Source organism: Leptodactylus fuscus, chromosome 2 (assembly GCF_031893055.1).
Source record: "Leptodactylus fuscus isolate aLepFus1 chromosome 2, aLepFus1.hap2, whole genome shotgun sequence".
Lineage (NCBI taxonomy): Eukaryota > Metazoa > Chordata > Amphibia > Anura > Leptodactylidae > Leptodactylus > Leptodactylus fuscus.
This window is the reverse complement of record NC_134266.1, coordinates 14549123-14561194: the sequence shown is the minus strand read 5'-3', so window position 1 is coordinate 14561194 and position 12072 is coordinate 14549123.

Sequence of the window (12072 nt, the reverse complement as noted above, 5' to 3'; positions counted from 1 at the left end):
GTTTTTGCGTGATTGAGGAACAAACATCCAAACTTTTTATTATTTAATAATTATTAATATTATTATTAATAATTATTATTAGTAGGAGGATAGGATAGGATTTATAATATTAGTAGGATTAATGGGAAACCCCTTTAATTATGTCTATGAGGGGAGATCTCTCAGGCTCCTGATAAAGTTTCTGGGGTTCAAAGGTAAGCCTCCTGCCCTTCCTTTGATTGACAGGGTCAGGCGGTTTATACTTAATTTCGACTGACCCGAGTTCTGTCACCGCTGCTTATATTCTCGATGCATGCGCAGTACATGTGATTCAGACCAGACAAGTATGGCAACAGTACAGCGCATGCGCCAGGTATATGGGCAGCAGCAGCAACAGAATTCATTGCCAAGAGAGATTAGGTATAGACTGCCTGACCCTGTCAATCAAAGGAAGGAAAGAGCCAAGGGCAGGCCAGATCAATGGGAGTCTTAAAGTGGTTGTGCTATTATGAACTCATATCCCCCATAAAAGGAATAGGGAATAAGGTCCAATGGGGACAATTTGCCACGGAAGACACTTGGATAACACTCGAATAACATCCGATTGTATCGGAGTATATTCTGTGATGTACTTGCATTCTATTCTGATGACATGGAAGAGGAAAGGACCTGCCTGTGGATTATCAGAATGGAAAGGACCATCAGATACCCCCTCGGAGGAGCATCGGATGGCGCACTTGTTCTTGTGCATGGGGCCAAATTGTCAGATTGCTGGGGGCCCGACTCATGGATTCATCAGAAATCAGGAGAATGGGGGACTAAAACTCCCCCTTTATCCTCCATGTGTATGGCACGCCAGTGCACTTGCGTAACCAGCAAACCGTTCACTTTTGGAGTTGCCGGAACTATAATCTCTGTCACTGCCCGAAGCCCCATTGAAGGGAATAGAGGACTAGTCACACAAACGGACTGGAGCTCCATTCACAAGGAGACTCTAAGGGGACTTTTGGTGATGTGTTCCTCACTTTTTGGGGATGTGTCCTTAAAGGCACATGCCCTTTAACTGTTTGGAGCACAGCTATGCCTTTGTTGCTCCAGATAGCTCATTTGCGTCATGAGGCCATTTTGGTTTGGTTTTAGCCAATTCATTGAATACTGTATAAAGATCTCGGATTAATGGACATATGGCGCTGTAATATCGCCAAAATGTCTCCTTTCCCATCAATTCATTTCACTTTCCGGTTTGGATCAGAATATTATCAAAATGAAATGTAAAAGAGTCACAAGAACTTATGTATTAAAGGTCCCGTGGAAGAAAATACTAAACTTAAAGGGGTTGTCCAAAATCTGAAGGTACTTGATCTTGATGACTTATACACAGGATACCCTTGTGTCTATCACATGACCATGCACCCTTGTGTCAATCACATGACCATGCACCCTTGTGTCCATCACATGACCATGCACCCTTGTGTCCATCACATGACCAGGCACTCTTGTGTCCATCACATGACCATGCACTCTTGTGTCCATCACATGACCATGCACCCTTGTGTCCATCACATGACCATGCTTCTTTGTGTCCATCACATGACCATGCTTCTTTGTGTCCATCACATGACCATGCACCCATGTGTCCATCACATGACCATGCACCCATGTGTCCATCACATGACCATGCACCCTTGTGTCCATCACATGACCATGCACCCTTGTGTCCATCACATGACCAGGCACTCTTGTGTCCATCACATGACCAGGCACTCTTGTGTCCATCACATGACCATGCACCCTTGTGTCCATCACATGACCATGCTTCTTTGTGTCCATCACATGACCATGCTTCTTTGTGTCCATCACATGACCATGCACCCATGTGTCCATCACATGACCATGCACCCTTGTGTCCATCACATGACCATGCACCCTTGTATCCATCACTAGATACAGTCCTATGAAAAAGTTTGGGCACCCCTATTAATCTTAATCATTTTTAGTTCTAAATATTTTGGTGTTTGCAGCAGCCATTTCAGTTTGCTATATCTAATAACTGATGGACACAGTAATATTTCAGGATTGAAATGAGGTTTATTTTACTAACAGAAAATGTGCAATATGCATTAAACCAAAATTTGACCAGTGCAAAAGTATCGGCACCTCAACAGAAAAGTGACATTAATATTTCATAGATCCTCCTTTTGCACAGATAACAGCCTCTAGTCGCTTCCTGTAGATTTAATCAGTTCCTGGATCCTGGATGAAGGGATTTTGGACCATTCCTCTTTACAAAACAATTCAAGTTCAGTTAAGTTTGATGGTCGCCGAGCATGGACAGCCCGCTTCCAATCATCCCACAGATGTTCAATGATATTCAGGTCTGGGGACTGGGATGGCCATTCCAGAGCATTGTAATTGTTCCTCCGCATGAATGCCTGAGTCGATTTGGAGCGGTGTTTTGGATCATTGTCTTGCTGAAATATCCATCCCCGGGGTAACTTCAACTTCGTCACTGATTCTTGAACATTATTCTGAAGAATCTGCTGATACTGAGTGGAATCCATGCGACTCTCAACTTTAACAAGATTCCCGATGCCGGCATTGGCCACACAGCCCCAAAGCATGATGGAGCCTCCACCAAATTTTACAGTGGGTAGCATGTGTTTTACTTGGAATGCTGTTTTTGGACGCCATGCATAACGCCTTTTTGTATGACCAAACAACTCAATCTTTGTTTCATCAGTCCACAGGATCTTCTTCCAAAATGAAGCTGCCTTGTCCAAATGCGCATTTGCATACCTCAGGCGACTCTGTTTGTGGCGTGTTTGCAGAAACGGCTTCTTTCTCATCACTCTCCCATACAGCCTCTCCTTGTGCAAAGTGCGCTGTATTGTTGGCCGATGCACAGTGACACCATCTGCAGCAAGATGATGCTGCAGCTCTTTGGAGGTGGTCTGTGGATTGTTCTTGACTCTTCTCACCATTCTTCTTCTCTGCCTTTCTGATATTTTTCTTGGCCTGCCACTTCTGGGCTTAACAAGAACTGTCCCTGTGGTCTTCCATTTCCTTACTATGTTCCTCACAGTGGAAACTGACAGGTTAAATCTCTGAGACAACTTTTTGTATCCTTCCCCTGAACAACTATGTTGAACAATCTTTGTTTTCAGATCATTTGAGAGCGGGCTGTCCATGTTCGGCGACCATCAAACTTAACTGAACTTGAATTGTTTTGTAAAGAGGAATGGTCCAAAATCCCTTCATCCAGGATCCAGGAAGTGATTAAAAGCTACAGGAAGCGACTAGAGGCAAAAGGAGGATCTACTAAATATTAATGTCACTTTTCTGTTGAGGTGCCCAGACTTTTGCATCGGTCACATTTTGGTTTAATGCATATTGCACATTTTCTGATAGTACAATAAACCTCATTTCAATCCTGAAATATTACTGTGTCCATCAGTTATTAGATATATCAAACTGAAATGGCTGCTGCAAACACCAAAATATTTAGAGCTAAAAATGATTAAGATTAATAGGGGGGCCCAAACTTTTTCATAGGACTGTAGATAGATAGATGTGCAATAGATAGATAGAAGAGAGAATAACAGATGATAGATAGATACTGTATATTATAAAATCTGTTCTTGTAATAGATATGATATTTTAGATACTAGATATATATCGTTAGACACAACTAACCTCAGTATAACAGATTGATGTAAGTTATTGGCCATGCAAAACTAAAAGTACCCCAAAACCTCAAAGACAGCCCTCGGCCCCGAGCTAACATATACGGCAGACATACTGTCTCGTGATTCCTAAACACTTGGACTTTCTTGAGTTGAGCCGGAGCTAACAAGCCGAGCAGGGACTTCAGGAGATGTATTGTGGGAGAGGGTTCACTGGCGATATCGCGCCCTAGGAGTCTGCTAGGAGGGTGATTATTTTCTTACTGCCACTTACTTTAGATGCTGAATAAAAGCCATTTATTTTGAGTGGCAGCTGATGTCTAATTTGGTGGCAGCGTGTATCTGGGGTGCGTAGACTGTTTTGTGGTGTGATTTATGCTCAGTTTGCAGTAGGTGAGCGAGCGATGGAGTGTATGGAGTGATAGCTGCGCCCACATCACGTACTAGGACGGTCCATACGTGACAAATTGGTGGCACTGGCAATAGTTTTGCTTACTTGTATAACGTCGACATAATCCACAACCCTTAAAAGCGATTGTCCTCATTTACTGTCCCACTGCACTCAATGCAATCTAAATTCCCTATGTTTTTGGAGTGTTGGGGGAAACCCTTGCATTTCATGGGGGGGGAGGAGGGGAGGTTTTTAAAGGTAGTTAAAAAAAAAAAAGAAGTGTCCTGCTCCTTCTTTAGGCGGATTCTGCCTGAAAAATCCATTGATATGAAAAGGAGAACACATCAAAATTAGCTTCAAATTCAGAAACCAGATCATACCAACATAGAAATGTTGTTTTCATTTACATAACAGACAGTATTACAATAGAAGATATCACCTGTATAGATAACACCCCTGACCCACCATTGTATCCATTAATGGCAATAGATGATGTCACAGCTGATCTACCCCCCTCCCTGCACAGACTAAGACTTCATAGACCTCAATTAATCTGCTCTGATTGTTGCCTTTGGCCATGACTATGCTCTAAAGCAGGGGTAGGGAACGTACGGCTCTCCAGCTGTTGCAAAATTACAACTCCCAGCATGCATACTTACTCTTCTGTTCTTGGAACTCCCATGGAAGTGAATGGAACATGCTGGGAGTTGTAGTTTCACAGCAGCTGGAGAGCCAAAGGTTCCCTACCCCTGCTCTAAAGCATGTCACTAAATTGTGTTAACAGAGCAGAGGAGAAGCTCAGTCAAGATGACCACCCTCATAATCATGTACAGACATCACCATATATTGAAAACCCATCCCTATGTGATCACTGGGGGGTACAATATTTGAGACCCCCACCGATCAGGTATTTGAAGAGGCCACTGCCGTCACAATCATAGGTCACATTGTAATACAGCAGCTTAGAGACTTTCAAGTGAATGTGGCTAAGATGGCCAGTGGAGGTCCCAGGTATCAAACATGAAGTTGCACAGACTCACTGCAGGGGGCAGTCTTGCAATGGCAGTGTCACAGGAGAATTGTACCAGGCCACTTCATGGAGAATGTATGCATGGTAGACATTGGGAATACCAAAAAATACAACAACAAAAAAAAACAGAGGCTGGGAGAGTGCCAGCTCAAGGTACCATAGATGGCTCCAATTAACTAATTGGAGCCTATTATTAATTTAACTAATATGCTGGTTGCCCAGTAACAGAGATTGTAGCGAGCAAGCTATGTGTCTTGCAAGAGAGACTGTAACCAATAGGCTGTGTGTCCTCTACGGGCCTATTCACACGGAGTAAACGCGGCACGCAATGTGCCGCGTTTACAGGACGTTAGCGCCGCGATTTTGACGGTGCATGTTTGTGGTTGCGCTAATGCGCGTTTACGCGGCGCTAATGCGACCGCAAACATGCACCATCAAAATCGCGGCACAAACGTCCCGTAAACGCGGCACATTGCGCGCCCATTTACTCCGTGTGAATAGGCCCTTAGAGTGAACTATAGCCAGGTTATAGCTAAGTTGTGTGCCATCTAAGAGAAACTGTAACCAATAACCAAGAAACTATAATCAATAAACGTTGTGCCCTCTAAGAGAGACTGTAACCAATAACTGTGTACGATCTAAGAGAGACTGTAACCAATAACTGTGTAAGATCTAAGAGAGACTGTAACCAATAAACTTTGTGACCTCTGTGAGAAGGTGACAGGCAGAGTGCTGGAGTCACGGTATATCTCCCCCCGGTTTCTGACGTGTGTGATCTTGAGTCTTGAGTAGACCTCAGCCCCAGTTGTGGGTTCTGGGCTCATTACTGGGACATAAACTTGAAGGCAAATCCTGGGAGACAGAGAGAGGAGGCGCCTGGTTCTGTCCTGAGATACTGAGAGTCTGGTGAGACTGTACTGTACTATGTTGTTTGTTCGTGTGGCTGATAGTAAGCCACATGTATAGTTAGCGTTACAGTGTTTAGTTAGTGCTCGGACAAGCAGGCTTTTGTTTGATGTTTTTCCATGTTTTAATTCTGTACCTAAAGTAAATGTTTACTTATTTCCAAATAAACCTATTTGCACCAGACCTTGTAGGGGCTGCACCATTGCTGCTACCTACCAAGCTACCTTCCACACGCTTCTAAGAGAGACTGTAACCAATAAGTTGTTTATTCTTTGAGAAAGTGGGAAAGCAAGATGCTTCGTGCCCGTTAAGACAGACTATAACCAATAAGCCGTGTGCCCTGTAAGAGAGATCGTGGCCAATAAGCTGTGTGTCCACTGAGAGAGATTGTAACCAGTAAATTGTATGCTCTCTTAGAGATACTATAACTAATAAACTGTGCCCTCTACAGAGACTGTAACCAATAAACTGTGTGCCCTTTAATAGAGACTAAAACCAATAATCTGTGTACCCTTTAAGAGAGACTAAAATTAATAAACGGTGCACCCTTTGAGAGACTGCAACTAAAATCCCTTGTGCTCTGTAAGACTGACTGTAACCAATAAGCTGTGTGCCCTGTTACAGAGACTGTAACCAATAAGCTGTGTGCCCTGTTACAGAGACTGTAACCAATAAGCTGTGCACCCCCTTAGAGACTGTAAGCAATATGCTGTGTGCTCTCTTATAGAGACTGTAACCAATATTCTGTGTGCCCTCTTATAGAGACTGTAACCAATAAGCTGTGTGCCCTCTTATAGAGACTGTAACCAATAAACTGTGTTCTCTTATAGAGACTGTAACCAATAAGCTGTGTGCCCTCTTATGCCGGGTTCACACAGCTTATTGGTTACAGTCTCTATAAGAGAACACACAGCTTATCGGTTACAGTCTCTATAAGAGGGCACACAGCATATTGCTTACAGTCTCTAAGGGGGCACACAGCTTATTGGTTACAGTTTATATAAGAGGGCACACAGCTTATTGGTTAAAGACTCTATAAGAGAACACAGTTTATTGGTTACACTCTCTATAAGAGGGCGCACAGTTTACTGGTTACAGTCTCTATAAGAGGGCACACAGCATATTGCTTACAGTCTCTAAGGGGGCACACAGCTTATTGGTTACAGTCTCTATAAGAGGGCACACAGCTTATTAGTTAAAGACTCTATAAGAGAACACAGTTTATTGGTTACAGTCTCTATAAGAGAACACACAGTTTATGGGTTACAGTCTCTATAAGAGGGCACACAGTTTATTGGTTACAGTCTCTATAAGAGGGCACACAGTTTATTGGTTACAGTCTCTATAAGGCAGGGTTCACACGATGTCTTTTGGCATGTAATGTGGTACGTAGACGCCGCGGGAGCTTTTGCGGGCCATATAGGTTCCCATTTTCCCATTTCCCGTTTTCAATGGGAGCTGGTACCGTATATGCGGTGCTATTTTGCGGCCGTGATTTTGCCGTGTGCCGTCTTACAGAGACTGTAACCAATAAGCCGTGTGTCGTGTAAAGAGACTGTAAGCAATGATCCTTAGGCATCCTTAGTATGGTGGAATTACATGATGAATATAATATGACTATTTGTCTCACCCACTAAAAAGGGGTAAATACACAATTCCAGACTTCTCCAGCTCCATTTTACGGACAAATTGATACAAAACGTCCCAGAAACACCTACTTTGGAGGTTTATTTGCATAAGCTCCACCGCCTTCCAATATGTGTTTTGCTAGACAATATTGCAGCCATACTGTACGGCTAAATGGTATCTCATGAGGTGTGTAAATTCTCTGTAGTAAATGTGGAAATCACTGAATATGTCACTCATCTAAAAATCCATCAGCTTGTGAGAAGACGGCTGGAGCACGGAGTCCATGTATATGCAGGCATCGCTAAACATCCATTATTATCTTATACATTCCCGTCCTCCCATTGGCTGCAGTGTGATTATTTATACTGGAGGTAATATCAGCCGCTGTTTCTCCTGGCAGTGGGCCGGAGAGAGAAGAAAAGAAGGTTGAGTTCAAAATAACAAAACAGATAGATGTGAGCGGAGCCGAAATCCCTGAGAAAATGACTGCGAGATTCACCCTGGGTAAGATAATAACAAACATTGCACACGCAAGGTTTAATAGAAAATCAATAAAATGAACACAAAAACTATACAAACTGGCCTCATTTGAGATTTATAGCACAAAAAGGTGCAGAAAAGCCTCCGAAAAACCTTTCGATCCCCGCCGTTTAACCCTATGGACGCTGCAATCAATGTTGAGCGTGGCATTCAAAGGGAGCAACTCCCCTTTAACTGCCACATAGGGAATTCTAGTGATTGTGCCCCTTGTTCTTATGTTTAATATCTGACTCTGACTCTAATAATGTCTCAAACAGTGTCTTGAGAAAAAAAAATTAAATTATGCAGAGGAATTGCTTGTTATCTGCATTTCTGCAAGGATAACAGTTTATATAAATTGAACATGAAGGGACATGTACAAAAAGTTAGCATCTACAAAAAATACAACTCATTCTGCAAAAGCAAAGCCTAGTACGAGTTATTTCTAGTGATTGCAAAGAGAGATTTAAAAAAATGAAGGGGTTAATGCTTAAGGCCTAATTGATAATTATATTAGGTATCTTTACAAGGAAATTTTGGCCTTACAAACGCAAGCATGTTTTAGTTTTGTTTTTGCTTCCCTACCATAACTTTATTATTTTTTTCATTGACTTATAGGGACTTGTTTTTTACAGGATGAGCTGCCTTTTTTTTTTAACCAAGCGCTGAGCGCCCATTGACTTTATACCTCTGGGGTGTTTGGTATCTAAGGGTGCATGCACACTACGTAACGCCGGGCGTGTATGAGAGCCGTACACGCCGGCATTACGGCAGACTGCCGAACACTTCCCATTCACTTCAATGGGAGCGCTCGTAAACGCCGCTGTTACAAGCGCTCCCATTGAAGTGAATGGGAAGTGTTCGGCAGTCTGCCGTAATGCCGGCGTGTACGGCTCTCATACACGCCCGGCGTTACGTAGTGTGCATGCACCCTAAGTCTGCAAGAACAAGCCTATATGTCCTTGCAGAGTTTACCAGCTGTACAAGTTTGTGCAGGAGCTGTTGGGTCCTAGAGGATCTAGATAAGCTCCGAAGTTCAGGTCTGAAGGCTTTATTTTTCCTGTAACTGAGCCTAATGTATCAGCCCTGGTTACAGAACAAATCAGAAAAATGAAATGTAATTTTAGAAGGTCTCCAAAGGTCTATTATGACCTTATGGGGGGGACACAATGTCTAAAAAAAAAAAAAAAAAATTCCACATTACATGTTCTAGCCCTGCCCCCCAGCGACATTAAACTATGTGTCACCAACATAAAAATCAGTGTGAAAAATCTATTTAAAAACATGAATTATTAAAAAAAAAACCTTTAACAGTCACGTTTTCCCTCCTGTTCGTTCACATTTTCCCAGATATTAACCACTTCCGGACCGCCCATAGACTATAAACGTCTGGGAAGTGGTTGCCTTGTTCTGACAAGACATGCCGGTACGAGATTGTGCAATTGCTGAAGCTGGGAGCCGGCTGTAACGTCAGCTAGAACTCCCAGAGAGAAGGCAGGGAAGGTTTATTCCTATCCCTGCCTTCTTGATCGCTGTATATACAGAATGAGCTCTGTATACACGGCTATGGGCGCCGCCATGATGTGGCCGCCCTCTGACCCAGCGCTGACATGATTTGCCAGGATCAGTGTCTTGCAAGAGCTGCTGGGTCCTACAGGACCCAGATCAGCTCTGTATACTGTGTATACAACATGCAGGAGGCTAAATGTACCAGCCCCAGTTGCAGGGGAAATCAGCCTCTCTAACAAAGAAAAAAGTGATCAGATGTCCCCAATGGTCTCTTATGACCTTATGGTGACATAACCTGAAGAAAAAAAATAAAATAAAATAATAATAATAATAATAATAATAATAATAATAATAATGAAAAAAAAAAGTAAATAAAATAATAAAAAAATAAAATAAAATAATACGCTAATAAAACGCCGTTATTAAAGGTTATAGCCCCACCCCCGACAACACCATACAAAATAGAAATTACGGTAACAGAGAGGAAAAACTATTTTATAAAGTTTTTCAGTAGCATTTTGTGTTATTAAATAAAAAAAATAGTAATAATAAAATGAAAACCAGACATAATTTCCCTCCTATATTGTTTATATTTTCCCGGATATAAAAAAATTAAAACATATTCGAAAATAAAAACAACATAAAAATAAAGCCATATGTGTCCCCGAAAAAAGACGCAAAAATTAGTTGAATGAGACATATACGAGAAAAATGTTACAGCCCTCAAAACCCGAAAATGTGTCTGGTCCTGGACCACAAATTGGCCCGGTACTGAAGTGGTTAAAAAAAAAAAAAAAAAAAAATCAAAAATAAAAATAACATACATGTAAATCCCAATATATCGCAGAAAAAAATTCTGCAAATTTTTTTTTTAATAACCCGAGCCAATTTTTTATTATTTTTTTTATAGCTGTCAAAACCACAAGTAAAAAAAATACCCAAAAATGTATCTGGTCACGAAGCAGCGAAAATATCTATTGGAGCTTCACTTTTAGTTGAGAGAAAATACCAAAAAAAAAATGTAAAAAAATTCATTTCATCACCTAAATATTCTGGTCATATTTATATCAAATAAAAGTATCATCTATTATTAAAAAAAAAAAAAAAAAAAATCTGATCTTAACACAATTTTTTAAATATTTTGAATTGAATTTTTGAACTTTATTTTTAACTATTAGCTTTTTGTCTTGATTTTTCACGAATAATTTCCTAGCTCTATAGGTCTGTACTTTATACTCACTGTCTAGTCCTGTATAGATATAGGCAATGAATTATGTCCAAAAGCAAGCGATATTGGGGCCATTTTCGGGACCCCAGGAAAGACTGCCCTTATATACAAATCATACGTTGTGTCAATCAAGGGGTTAAACGGTAGAGTAATTGTATGGTATAATACCCGGGAAAGAAGGAGTTAATAGTATATAATAGGTCTGGGGGCTTATTATATAATCAAATCCATGATCGTGTAGATAGACGAAGTAGGCGCACTGATGGCGTCAGTGATATAAGAGAATTCCTTATCATGCAATTCCTAAATCAGGCCTACAACTGTGCCCATAAGGAAAAAAAACACAGATATGATAGTATTTGAAGAAAAGTTAAAATTAGGCAAAAAAATAAAAATAGGCAAAAAGTTGCAGCAAATTTCTGCCAAGCCACGAGACGGAATCGGTACTTTCTAAATGGTTCATCTAAGGAGCTTTCGTTGAAGGACACCTTGGAGGTATAAATAGACGTGCCATGATTATGACGAGCTTAGGCACAGATCATTACCGAGTCACAGCACTTAATGAAAAAAAAGAATCTATCGCTAATGAGATTATCTAATATGCATCACAAAAACATAAAATCACACCAATATGATGGAAAAGCTCAATGAAAAGCAGTGGCGGGTTGGATGACCTTCAGGGATGGCTCCTTGTGACCTTGGGATGTCACTCAATGTCCTCGTGTATCAGCTGCTCCAATATGAAATTGTAAACTCATCATGGAACATCCCAAGGAAAAACCCCGAGCAAGACTGGGAGGCTGGAAGAGGAACTGCACCACCCCGAAAATACATACTCATTCTCTTACTACAATCCAGCATGGTGGTAAATGAGAATTTACTATATTTCTGCACCAAATCAGTAAAGATAACGGATGGATAGATAGATAGATAGATAGATAGATAGATAGATAGATAGATAGATAGGAGATAGATAAATAGATAGATAGGAGATAGATAGATAGATAGATAGATAGATAGATAGATAGATAGATAGGAGATAGATAGATAGATAGATAGATAGATACTGTAGAAGGAGATAGATAGATAATAGATAGATAGATAGATAGATAGATAGATAGATAGATAGATAGATAGATGATAGATAGAGTGAGATGGATAGATAGATAGATAGATAGATAGATAGATAGATAGATAG